The sequence below is a fragment of the Tachypleus tridentatus genome, chromosome 1 (genome assembly GCF_004210375.1).
Source record: "Tachypleus tridentatus isolate NWPU-2018 chromosome 1, ASM421037v1, whole genome shotgun sequence".
NCBI lineage: Eukaryota > Metazoa > Arthropoda > Merostomata > Xiphosura > Limulidae > Tachypleus > Tachypleus tridentatus.
In genome coordinates, this window is record NC_134825.1 from 124,586,754 (window position 1) to 124,601,896 (window position 15,143).

Genomic DNA, 15,143 nt, shown 5'->3' on the forward strand with positions numbered 1-15,143 from the left:
ATTGGTTGTGTATAAACTGATCCACAGTATGAGAATGTTCTCGTACTTCTTCGACTGTTCTCAAAGATAAATGAAATGGCGAAATGTGCGCCGAAACAAATAAGTTTCAATCATAACAAAAGAGATCAAAACACGAACTGACGTTGTATTACCTTATATTGTTTTGATTGTATTCTGATACACCTCTCTCTCTTTCTCATACACACACATACATTTGTACATTAGACTGATCAATAATGAATATATATATATATTAACTTACCATCTCGTCTCAACGATAAAATAAACCGTTTTTTTTTTTCTAATGTTGTTGTTACTGTTCTACCACACAAGCGCGACCAAGTACAAGCTGTAATAATAAAGTAATTGCGTAGGCGTGAAATAATAAAAGGCAAAATATAACATAGAGTAATGTTGAAAAATTCGCTAAATAAAAATAATGTTATTGATAAAACACGAAAACAATAGGATTGTTGTTTAAACACTGACAATACATTTAGAATGAATGAAAAGCCATTTATTATTTCCATGTACTCACCCTACAATTAAACCACACTGACAGTTTATGTGCACTCTTTTTTATAGTTGTTCAAAATACACTCTTTTTTCTCTCTAGAACTTTTACTTTAATTACACACTATTTTTATTACCAAGTTATTCATTTTCTTTAAAAGTCGTTGTTTGCCCGTATTAAATCCATTTACCTTTAAACAATATTGCTTGATGCACGTGTTCATTTATTTCCTAACAATAATTCCTGTATTCATGTTCTACGTTTTTCTTTTTTTATTTAGTTTATTTACTATGAATCATTATATTTATACCGAATTATTTTATATTTTTATTATTACCTTTATTTTTTCCCTTTTATATTAATATTACTTATTACTTGTTTTTTTTTAACTTAACCATTACATTAACAGTTTCATTCTCACTCTGAGCTTGATGAATGGATATTGGTTATTGCTCGAAACATTATTTTCGTGTTTTATTCATAATATCATTTTAATTTGGGAAGTTTTCCTCCATTACAATATATTCTATTTTGCATTAAGCACCAGTTGTTTCAAGAATGGTTTCCAAAAAGTTAACCAGAGTAAGGCAAAGAACAAATTATCATCGGTATTATTGGTGATAATTATTTTAAACTTTCGGAAAGTTAGTGATCGTGTAAAATTATTTCTAAAAATATCTCTTTGTAGATGTATCTCAAAAATAGGCAGCTTTGCTTAAAGTTAATTTGCTTTAAAATTTATATTTCTTTATATAAGTGCTCTTGTTGAGATCAATGCTACTAAAGATTTTTCTGAGAACATATAATGATTAATCAAGGTATACGTTCCAGTAAACCTTGAAAGATCCTAACACCATAGCATTTATAAAATAACATAAAGGGAAAAAGTTAACATATTTATTACTGCTTATTCTAAGCACCTTTAAGTTATAATTACATGTATTTTAGGTTCAAGTAATGTGCTCTTGTAAAAAAACTAAGAAAAACTGAAACACTGAAAATCACTTTGGATTTAATATGGCTTTATTGCCCAAAATGTGCGTTTACAGTTTTAGCAAAATAGATAACCCTGGTTACCTATTTTTGATCGTTGGTTTGTTTACTTTTATTGCAAAGTTTCAAATTTACATAGATCTGTCTGATTTTGATGTATCCTCCGAGTATGACTTTTAAGTGTTTACTGGTCCGTGAGTTGCCGTTATAATTCAGTGTGTGTTTTGCTACTTGAAAAGGTATGGAGGTGGAGGTTGCAGTTTGAAGTTTAAATGCTCGTTCATTCGTTATTCTCATGTCTTGAATGCAGATCTTACATATTTTTCTTTACACCATGACAATTTTTGTACTGATATAAAACCATGAAATTATGTAAATAGTTGATATGATTCTTGAACGAAAAAAGTTTGTTAGTCTGAACTGGGATTGAGAACACAGTGGAGTTTAATCTGCAGATAGGTTCTGTTTATCTGTTATCATGGAAGACATATTTCTGATATATGGTAGCAGTAGGATTACTTTGTTTTGGGGTAGGCTATAAATCGCTTTTGGAGGGTGGAATAGACTGAACACTTTGGTGTTTATCACTTTCTACCAGGTTGGGTGGGTATGTCTTGATTTTAGTCCGTTCTTGTTTCAGTATTTTTCTGTTGTTAATAACATTATGAGATCGACACACAAGTATGTTTATTAAGTTTTTTTTAATTATGTAGGTTAAAGATAACTCAAATTGGATAAACAGTACGATGTGGGTTAGCTTGTGCTACAGACTAACTGATAAAACTCCATTATCGATAATGGTAAGAGACGTTTAAGGCGGAAGATTTTCGAAACGTCGTCCTCTACACTTGTGTCTCTACAACAGGCAGTTGCCGTCCATTCTACAAAGTTTCATCATGAATAGTTTGCCTAAACAATCTATCAAAGAATAACTGAGGAACTGTTCTACATGACTCTGATCTTCAAACATAGTAAAGTTATGTTCTACATATTTGCAGTAATATAAATCTTTAAATTGTTTTGGGACAGTTCTACACCCATTATTTTATATACAAACAGAAGAATAACTTAAGTAAATAAGATAAGTTTGGCGTTACAATGATCTGAAGGTAAAGTAAGATTTTTTAAACCAAATTTTAGAGAATTTTTGAAACTAGTTTAAGTATTCTAATGATTATTTCCTGCGTTTTATAAACACGCTTAGACATAGTTCTATGGCTTCATCAACTGGTATAATGGAGAATAAAGATTCGACATCAAAGCTATCATAGAATACTCCTTTATCAACCTACACGCCATTAACCAACTGAGTATTGTATATTACAGTAAAGTTATCAGAAATAAACTCCTTCAGAAATTTGATTAAATATTTAAGATACATTTGATTATAAGTGCCAGTTCCATAGACAGTTTCATTTATGATACTTTTTTTGGGAGGGTTTCTAGTTTCAGTAAGTACCTTTATAGTTGTGATTTTCGAGTTTTTGATCATCTTTCATGTTGTCGTCTATTGTGCCTTGGACCTTATTAGGACAGTATGTACGTTCAGATTGACGACCCTCTAATCCCTTTGCCTTTGCCAGGTTTGGTGATGATAGCATTGTTATTGTTACGTAATTATCTAGAAGTGTTTATTCAGATTGAATTAGACTGAAATTTGTTCTTTAAATAAATGAATATTTATTATTGCTCTGAAGAGGTATTTTTACGGCTGAACAGTGAATTGGATTGACTAGTTGGAGTTAAGCACTAAGCTACACAACGGGCTATCTTTGCTTTGTCTACCATGGATATTGAAACACGATTACAAGCAATCTGTGTTCGCAGATACACCTCTATGCCACTGCATCTGAATTTGAGTTATGAACAGTTAAGTACCAACTTCACAAAACTAATGGCACTGGGAGATTGCTCGACAGCTCTTGCTGTGTATGTTTCTGAGCTGCCAAACTCTGGTATCTTTGGTTATCATTTGGTGAGATCTACGACGAGTAAGTCTGAAATTACTCAAGACTTGAACACAGAATTCTAACTTGTGGGACAGGTTGGATTCGTACAGTTGGTTAACATGTAAAAACTTAAAACTGAATAATAAGGTAAAGTAACCAAATAAGCTGAACGAATTAGTTAAAAATAACTAAAATTTGATATGTAAATCTTCTAGTGAAGATTCATGTAGAATATTATTGTTGAACCCTAGACTAATCAACCTATCGAATAAAATTGTGTTACCTGAGCAAATGGAAATTTTATTCTAGGCTTTAACTTTCAGATTAACAATATTTTTTTCAATGAAGAAGAGTTTGATTGTGTTGACAGAAGTGTGTTTAGTAAGATTAAAATCTACTAATCAGGATATAAACATACAGTTAGGGCAAAAGTATCTAAATGATTTTCAAACCTGAATTTTAAGTGTAGACTTACTTGAAGAATAATGGTAATACTGCTGTCACCAAGGCAGATAAAAGAGGTCAAGGCATAATTCTGGATAAAACAGTTTACGAAGGCAAGATTAAATAATTATTGGAAGATGGTACTTATGAACAAGTTAAAAGGGCCCTGCTTGTATTTTGGCTCTGAATAGAATGAAAACTGGGTAATTTTGACACAGAAGTTCTCACGTGTCACCTATAACATTTTTACTCTGTTTTGTGTTATTGTGGAAAACAGGAACTTAACATTTCCTCTATTGGCAAAATGTATTTGATAAATTTTTTGAACTTAACCAACTCATAAATACACGGTGGAAAAGTAATCTAATTTTGTTAATAGAATAACGGATGAATATGGAATCAACTGATAAATTGTTCACTTCTAATATCGCGTCTCTGTTCACAAATGTGCCACTTGAAGAAACATTTCGTCGTATTAAAAAAAAGATTACAATAACACAAGTACTTTTTCTGTTAGACGTGAGTAAAATATTACAAGTGTGTAAAATTCTTGTTTCAGAGTTGGAAATATATTATTTAAAGAGATTAAAGGTTTAACTATGGGGTCTCACTTATCTCCCCTATTATATGAGTTACCCACGCTTAAATTTAAAATGGATCCATTAAATACTTCTAGAGTTGAACTTTTGGCTTGGTTAAGATATTTTAAATGACACGTTTTTGATGTGACGGAATGTTATGACACTTTAGTTCATGCAGTTTGAAGTACATCTTATTACAATTTACCCTAGAAATGAAAAACAAAAAGGGGAGTCAATTAAATTCTTGTCTAAGATAGATGTTTCTCTTAACGGTTTATAGAAACCGTTTTTGGTGGCCATTCCACCACAGAACAAATCGTGTCACGGCAGGTTACAAACATTATCACTTTTAACGCAATTGTACTTAGAACAGTTTAATATATGTACTTACGATTGTGACTTAAGATGAGATTTAATATTTTGAAACATAAAGCTGGAAACTATGATTCCTAGATTATTGATCAACTGAATTAAAAAGTCGCAATTTATACACTTATAATGAAATAGTAAAGTTATTGGAACGAAGGCTTGCTTGTCACATGTTCAAAATTTGTCAAAAAGATTGGGTGACATAATATAAAATACAAAGATTAGTGTAATTTTTCTGCGCATTGTAAGTTGAATAAAAAGTAACAGAACAAGCTGATAAAAATGTGACTTATAAAGTTTCTTGTGGCTTTTTATGAAGTGTATAACGATATAACGTATTGAAACCTGAAATTCAGAAATAATTAACGTAAAGGTGTGGTAGACGAATATAAAATGAGTGACTGGCTTTAGCAGAACATGCAGCAAACAAGTGTGACGTAATAGACTGGAAAAATGTTAAATTCATAAGTCAGGTTGAGTTTAAGTGGGAATTGAATTTTAAAGAACACACAGGAATTGAGAAAAATAAAAACGTTACTTTAACAAAAACAGTCGAGAAGTGTGAAGTACAAGAAATGTGTTTCTGTAAGCTCTTCAAGGAGACTTGTGTTCAAGTCGAGATGGCACTGAAGGTTTAATACAAAATTTGGAGGTGCTGTATATATATATCATATGCATATAACTCAGTACTTGAGGGCGGTGTAAAATACTATCGAAATATCTAGAGACGGGGTAAATGTCATAGTTGTCATCCCGGGTTCTAGGATTATACTTTGAAGTGGATGAAATTTAAGCATATCGCCACTGGTTATTAGATTGCAGGAAATGACTTAGTATTTTTTGTTTTCTGAAACTACTTCAGGAATATGTTATTGAGTTGTTGAGGGAACACTGTTAAAGTGATTATTTTTAAAGACTGTGCAATCGTTTTAGGATGATTGGCTTAGAGCTTAGTCGACTTGTCCTTTACTGATGAAGTATTATTTCCTTTGCAGGTATCGGCTTCAATGTATATTTTTGTCCACGCTAGTACTTGTGTTATTTTGCGCCGTTTCCTGGAAAATGTGCAGCTTATCGTCTCAATTCCTATATGAAGCATTTGTTTAATGCAGAGTGTATTTGAAATTGAAGTTGTCCTGAGGTTCATAGGATTCATTTTCATCATTTTGGGTGTCTGTTTCATTTATATTTATTAGAAAAATAATTTAGAGCTAAAACAATGTTTATTTTAAAACTTCTGCTTTTCATGGTATTTGTACTATTTGATGAAAAGCGCTTTCAAAGTTAAATGAGCCATCTCACCTTCCCTTACGTTGCAAAGTATGACGATCATAACGGTTCACTAATATATTACAAATGGATTCTTCTTTTCTTGGGGAATCGTTAGTGCACCATTAAAAAAAAACAATTTCACATTTGAAAAAAGTGAATAATACAAGAATAATAGTCAAACCTTAATATTCGATTGGCGTAGTCCACAAGGTGACGATAGATGGTACTGAGCAACTGCGTCACTGAAATTTATAACGTAATGCAATCATAAGTTACCGAACGCGTTAGACCGTAGAAGTGGTGTGAAAAACTATGTACTTACGTCAAACCAAGCAGTAAGAATACTACTTCGCTGATTTACTAAAGCAAACTGTATAGTCTATTGAACTGCCACACTCGCATAAAGTAGATGCAAAAGAGAAAAATATCAAACCACCATCAAAAATATAAAAATTTTTATTTCATAATAGTAATTCAAGTTATAGAACACATTAGAAGGCAAACATATTTTTTTCAAAAATAATTCAAAATTTACCTGAAAGACAACAAGCAGTTTAGTAAATAAAACAATGTACATCTAATAACAATTAGTGTGAGATATAATTTCAAAGACTTTACAGTTATTACATTTGGACATTCATGTGAACGACACAATCTAATAAACAAGCAAATGAAGCTAATGTCTTTTCTGACTGACCTGATGCTGTCATTCGTAACATACTTTCACACAATCTGATGTAATATATAACGAATGTACTACGAAATTCCGCCTATTCCTTAAATCTGTAGAAGATTATTGAGTATGAAAATGAACAATATATGTTTTAGGAAAGCACTAATGTATCTTTGTATCAACTGAAATTTATATAACCTCACCTTAATGCTATAAACTAACGTGCCAAGAGAGAGTTTATATTGTTAGTTTGCTACTATTAGTATACTCTAACAGTCGGAAGCTATAACTGTAATAAACGTCTATTAATCAGGAAACTACAAATATTTGACCAGGAATGTTTACACATTTCGAATATTATAAACTATTTAACTTCAATGGATTACCATTGGACGTAAGATATTTTCGTCGGGAAAACTCACGAATGAAGAAACCAGCTGGCTTCCCATCCAGTGAAGTGTATCAATACAGAATTAAATCACTCATTGCAAACCATCGATAAGATATTCAGTTTCAGACCAGATAGAAGACTCAGTATTGTTTGTAGGTTTATAAAATGTTTGTATATAAATCAGTGTTTCCAATAACTATTTGCAATAACCGTAGTTATAAATTGCATTATTGCTAGAATTAATAAAGAAAATTGTATGTATGAATCTTGTTGGCAAAAATCATGAATTTTATACATCTAAGTAACTTCTGAAATAGAACTTATCTTATTTTTACGCTATTTAAAACTGTAATACGTAATGTAATAAATTGGAGGCTCGACTGAGATAAATAATAAATAATACGTAACATTATGAATTGGGGTTTGTCTGGGATAAGTTATAATACATATCAAACTTGAACTATTTCTATTAGCTAACGATGGTCTTCAGTATGGGAGCCCTCCCACAAGTTACAAACTGAATTCTATTAACTTAATTTTGAGAATCTCTTTAAAATCTTTACACAACAACTGCTGCTGAAACTTTAAATGAAAAATTAATAAATAAATCTCAGGTCTTGCTATATCCTCTTTAATTGATCAAGTAAACAAGAAATATATTTTATTATCAACATCCTGACTTACTCGCTCTTAAATAACCAAGTAACAATAAGCTTTAAGAATTCAATATCAATATACTTAAAACATGTGCGATGGTCAGGCTGACTTTGCAGGAAGAGGTAGAAATCAAAGTAGCTTCCTGTTACACGCTTTCAACACCCAACCCTTAATGTCCTCCCACAGTGTTTCATGAGATTAAATTGTAAAATATTATTAGCCATAGAAGTATTTTACGGGCCGAAGTTAAAAGGTCACGTGTCAAAGTAGAAATTTTATATAACTGAAAAAAACAACTCTTCATATGAGCTTCATGGTAGCTGTTGGAGTTGAAACTTCAGTTGAAGTTATATATTATTGAAATAGTTCTCAATTTTGATCAATAGTCTCTGGAATTCATACTCATAGTCAACCTTTTGTTAAATATTTAACTCAACTTCTGAAGAAGTTTATTACTGGCAACTTTACAGTTATACACAACATTCAGTTCTTTAAAACCTCAAAAAGTTACAACTTGATAAAGGGATATTCTGTACTGGTTTTTATGTTGAATCATTATTCGTCAATTTTCGAATTGTTGAAGCATGGAACTATGTGTAAATTTGTTTATAGACCGCAGGAAATAATCAATAGAATATTTAACTAGTTTTACAAAATATCTAAACTTTGGTATCAAACAGTGCTTTCAATTCATTCTAACGTTAAACTTATCTGATTTAGTTAAGTTATTCTTCTGTTTTTATATAAAACAATGGATATAAAACTGTCCAAAAACAATTTAAACGTTTATATTACTGCAGATATATAGAATATAGCCTTGCTATATTTGAAGATCAGTCATGTAGAACAGTTTTTCAGTTATCGAGACAAATAAAGTTGTAATATTAACTTCATAACTTAATAGTCAAAAAATAACATCCTCTCCTTCATAAACGTCTCTTATCACTAACGATAATGGAGTTTTATTAGTTAGTCTGTAGCATAAGCTAACCTGAATACCAGGTTTTTGGTACCTGGGATAAAAGTTTTTTTTTTTGACATAAAAACTATGTCAAATAGTTTCTGACATAAACAAAACTATTTATCCAGTTTGAAAGTTATCTTTAACCTACATAATTAGAAAAACTTAATAAACATACTTGTGTGTCGATCTTATAGTATTATTAACAACAGAAAAATACTGAATCAAGAACGGACTAAATTTAATATATATTCATAAAAGACATACCCACCCAATCTGGTAGAGAAAGTGATAAACACCAAAGTGATCAATCTATACCATTCTCCAACAGTAGCTTATAACATGTCAAAACAAAGTAACCCTACTGTTGCCGTAAGTCAGTTTGTTTCTTTGTAATTAAGCACAAAGCTATACTATGAGCTATCTGTACTCTGCTTGCTGCGGGTATCAAAACGTGGCTTCTAGTGTTGTAAGTGAACAGAAATACCGCTGTACCACTGGGATAGCTTATGTTAGAAGTGTGTCGTTCATGATAAAAAGAGAACAGAAAAATGTAAAACAGAGCCTGAATTTTTAGATCCCAAACTTTAAAAAATATATTTCCGTTTAAAAATCAAATAAACTTTCTACATAACTCCATTGTTTTGTAACCCTAGGAATGCTCAAGTCGTGAGCAAGACAACATAAAATCAACAAAGTAACAAATTATCGAACATCTAATAAACTTCAGAAGTGTAATACCCTCTTCATAGGTAGTAAAGCACGTACTGAATTGCAATGATTCCATCAACCTGGAAAAACTTTAATATCCTTTCAAGAAAACAACAACAGATGAGACAAATCAGTACGTTTTGTTAAACCAATGCAACAAAACTGAAGAAAGTTTTTTTTTTAACATTACTACTATCGTTAACTAATTTACTTATTTCTGACCTTAGGTCAGCATAAGTTGAAGCAAATGTTTAAAAAAAGCCTTACATCGTACATTGTTTAGTAATTAATTATAATGTACTTAATAGAATTCAAATGTTTAATGAAATGAAGCGTAAATTACGAAAAATAAAGAAAGGACATAAACAGTTTTAAACAGTAACAAAATATTGCTTCATGAAAGAAAGAAATCGGACTAAATTCTTTAAGCCTAAGCTACATGAGCTCTTATTTGTCAAAGTAGTCGAGAATAAGAAATAGGGTTTTCTATAATTTTAGATGAGGTCAAAAATTGAGGTCAGTTTTTCAAAGTTTAGAAGCTCTCCTATCAAATGTGAGGGATACTCGTTTATTTTACTATCTATAAAACCTCAAAATGAAAACATCTGAGCCATTGATAGTGCTTTACAGCTGAGGGGTTTTAGGATGGATACTTAAAAAGATTTATGGGAAAACTGAATCGTTTCAACTGTGATTAAACCTGTTTTATCACTTCTTTCAAAACATACAGAAAGATCAAGTATTTAAAGTCACACAAGTTATATTGAAATAGCTGTTTTTGGTACCTACTATCTACAAAAGAAAATTGTAGAGGGTCCACTGTTGAATTGCGTTAACGTTGTAAAATTGTGATGAATTCACATCTGATGACAAGGAACACAATTTAAGAATAATTGAGCCTTGGGACAGCTTGAATGAATGATGAAGAAAACTTTATTAGAAGTTTAACACAGTAAAAGATGTACAATGTTTCCATAATTAAAAATAGCGCAAACGTTTCTGTCCTCCTCGAATTGGAATATGTTTTTTTTGTTTTTTTCTCTAGTTGACTGCTTCGTTCTTTCAGAATCACTAAAAAATAATAGCTTATCCATTTTAGAGGAATAATTGCACTTTATTTGAAATACTTATATATTTTACTTTAGCGTCTATATATTTGTGTACTGCGAATTCCCATTAAGCTGTGCTTAGACTTATATTATAACTAGAGAGTTGAATCACACCTTTACATTAAGTTGTTATACATGGTATTCCGAAAGGAAAGCCTTAAACGTTTTATATATCAGCGGAAAATCTCATATACTTAAGTATATGAGTATAATAAAGCTGTTTAGTATAATAAAGTATTTCAAAACCACACTTCAAGCGAAATCGGAGCAATAACCTCATATGAAAAACAAAAATCTTAGTTACAAAAGAGAATTCTTTGACCTTGAATGCCATTGTGATGAAACAAATCATTCTTACTGTACTTGTTACATTAACAAAATAATAAACAAGTATCTGAAATTAACAAAGGTTTCAAGCTTTCATGCGCTCCTTATTACTTCATTTAAAAAAAAAGTCCAAATAAATTATAGTCACATAGTATTCATTCGACCACATACTTGTTAAGTCCATAAAGATGCTGCTCCAATAGACTGTTGTGCCTTTGATCCGTATGAACGTGGTCTTGGAAGCCAACAAATCCGTACAGAGAAATATCTTAGGAATGTGTGTCAAGAAGTATTGTCTGAGGTTTACCACATCTTCTTTATCAGAAGCTGGATACGATAGAAATTGATTTAAGTTAACTTTGCTTAATCATGGTCATCTCACAAAACACTATTAACGACGAAAGGAAGTAATTCCAAGGACACCACAGTACATTCTTATTAACCCTCGGTAAAACAGATTTCTTTGACACTTCTAAACTTGATGGATAATAATTATAGGTATTTTGAATTTGAAATTTTTGAGGTAGAAATGATACAAAGGTGTTAAAAGAGTGAAAGATAAATATTATAAAATAATTCATAAATGTATGTTTGAATCTCAGTGACGCAACGGCAAGTCTGAATGCTTATAAACTACGAAAACCGAGTTTTTATACCTCTGGTAGGCACACCACAGATGACCCATTGTGTAATTTTTTTCTTTAATCCAAACAATCGTTTGATCTGACTCAATAACGAGTATCAATTAGAATTGAAGCTCTTTAACGTAAAATGTTTTTCTTTATATTTGAAATACTTCCATACCTTATATTAGTTTATTTCAGCCAGTATTTCGAAATCTGCGTGATCTGTTCGCAACAAGCACTAATCATTAAAATATTATTCCAACTTTTATTATCCATCAACTGTTTTCTGCATATCCTGCCAAAGAAATACATGACTTGCTTTAGATTATTAAAGGTTGTTGATAAAAGACATTTCAAATGAGTACACCTAATAATGTTTGTGTTAAACGACACGATGAACAAATCAAGAACGTTACCACGGGTTGTGTTCAGTAAGTATTTAAAACGACGCATTTAATATTTGCTTACGTTAAAGCATTAGAATCTTTGATTTTTCCAAAACAATTCCAGATATTGTACTTTATGTCTCATAGTAATTGGCTTTATTACTTCACGTGCGGGAGCAAGTTGCTCCCGCCTCACTAAAAGTCACGTGTGCTCCCAAATCCCTCAATTTTTTTTAAAGACATTGCAACTTTTGTTTTATATCTGTAATTATTAAAATCACTTCATGCTTCAGCAAGGTAATTACGTTTAACTTCTTCGTCTTCAAAAAAATTACTTGTCCAGGTCTGATAACCCGAAAAGTATAATCAATGATCGATTTTGGAGATTGTATTATTTGTCAAAAGTACACACTAATGATATAATTTGGAAAGTTGACTTTCCTCCTATTACATTCTTATTATACGATGTAAAGTGTTTTTTATGTGTATGCTTTTGCACATCGATTGAACTGTAATGCCCCTCAATTTGTAAAGTGAATATCTGAGATACAAAATATCTCATTAGGGTAAAGTAGCAGTATTTTTATCATATTTATACAGTAATAGGAATATTTCTGTAGGCCTACTACATAAGTGATAAAAATTAGCATAAGATGCTATAAAAACAGGCTAACGATAACATATCCTGAAGTTATCAGTCAAACTGATAAGTCATTTTTGTAATATTGACGAAAGATATAAATAAGTATAAGTTAATTATAAATAAGTTTTAATAACTGGATTACAACAGTGTGTAGTCTACGCAAATATTATCATCATCACCGTTTTAATGGCTTATTAAAACTTAATTTCTTGCCAAGTGATTTATATTTATCCACGTTTTCATTTAACAAATAATAATAATTTAATAAATTGTGTGTTCCAAAAGAGTACCTTAAATTAGTAATAATTGCGCTAGTTTTGATTGTTGGAAGCTATTTCATTTCGATTACATGTGCCACAAAAACGTTATGCAATAGTATTTTGTACTTTATTAGTTTAAAAGCCAATTGTAAATAAATGAAAGTTAAAACGGTTACGCTCATAGTAACTGGGTAGAACATACGCTGTAGTAGCATCCGACAGTAGAAATCTATTAGCATTAAGTTTTACTAACTGATTTTAAATTATTCAGTGGGTTATAGTTATTTATAAGATAAATTTGTTTGTTTGTTTGAAAACAAAGCTATCTGCTATCTTCTTCGTGGGGAATATAATTTTGGATTTTAGTGTTATGAGTCCGTAAATTTACCGTTGTCTCACCGAGGTACAAGTTTAAGGTATAATGGATCATTATTTGCTGTATTTCTTTACTTTTTTATTGTTAAGCTAACAAAATAAGCTATTTATGTTGTCCCCATCACGAGCATATCAAAGCCCGATTTTGAGAGTTAGAAGCCCTCAGATGTACCGCTATACTACTAAGTGCCAAGATAGAGGTTGAATAAAAAAATATGTTCAATAAAACAGCTCCCTTCTATTGAACTAACACATATGAGTTTTATAGTGGAATTAGTTAAAAGAAAAATAGAATAACGCCCTCGTTTATCAACATGTCACCCAATATTAAAACCTAAACATTCTACGATTTCACAATATTGCAGCTCATCACCAAACAAGAGCATAAACGTTAATAAGTCCCCTAGAGCGTACTAAAACGTATTATATTTTATTTTTATGTACGTTCAAATGAAATTCAGTTTTAAAATACCACAAGCAACAAATATATAAAAACAATTTTTTTAAGTCCTTTTAGTGCTAAAACTGACAGCAGTTGACAACATACATTATCCATTATCTTTTCTCTCGCCCCCAAGTGACTCAGCGTTTCGATACCCGTGGTGGGCAAAGCACAAATAGCCCATTGTGTAGCCTTGTGCTTAATTCAAAACAACAACAACAGATCTTCTCTCTTTCTTATCGTTATTTAAATTTATATATATGTGCGTGTAAACGTTTTCTTTCTACAGAACTATAATTAACACATATTTCTGTTAATGTACTTTTTACCTTTTTTAATTTTTAAAAACCCAAAATATCATTGATCAAATACGTTGTACGATTAACTAATTTTATAGTCTGTGTTATGATGTCACTCATATAAATACATATTGTTTTTGAATTTCGCACAAAGCTACTCAAGGGCTATCTGTGCTAGCCGTCCCTAATTTAGCAGTGTAAGACTAGAGGGAAGGCAGCTAGTCATCACCACCCACCGCCAACTCTTGGGTTACTCTTTTACCAACGAATAGTGGGATTGACCGTCACATTATAACGCCCCCACGGCTGAAAGGGCGATCATATTTGGCGATCATCATTTCACATTCGAGTGACTCTGATAATCGATAATTTGTAGCCGGAATTAAATAAACAGCGTTAGTGAACACGCGCTCATTTGTTCGCTTATTTCGTCTGCAAATTTGGTATCAACGAACTTATAAGCGCAAATTTAAACGGTCTGTAATTTTCAGATTTATTTATCGTACTTTTACGTTTCTTTTCTTTGAACTAATTTGAAGTGCTATTTGCCTCCTACTGTAACATATCTGTTTCTTTAACTTCATTAATATTCCTATCATATGAGGTTCGTTGCAAAATATTTTATATTTTAAACAATATGGAGTATTTGGCTAACATTTGCGTATTGTTTAGTAAATCTATTTGAATTATAATATATATGTAAATTATATCATTCACACAGTAAGTAAGTAGGTGACTTTATTATATGTATTATAAACTTCATCTTTTTGTAACATTAAGACAGCAATTAATTAAATAAGTTATACGAAAATATCAATTTAATTCGAATTTCCTTCATTCATTTTAAAATCATCTTTCATGGCAGACCTAGCATGGCCTCGTGGTTAAAACGTTCGACTCACACACACTCTACTAGTCGTGCGTTCGAATCCTTATTACCGAATAGACTAACCCTTTTAGTTTGGAGACATTGTAATATGACATTTTGTCCCGCTATTCTTTCACTAAAGTGTAGCTTAAGTATTGACAGTGGATAGTGTTAACTAGCTGCCTTCCATCTAGTCTATTGCTGCTAAATTAGAGACCGCTATTGCAGATTACCCTCGTGTGTCTTTGTGGGCAGTTCAAACCAATCTTTCATTTCGTAAATTAATAAAAGAT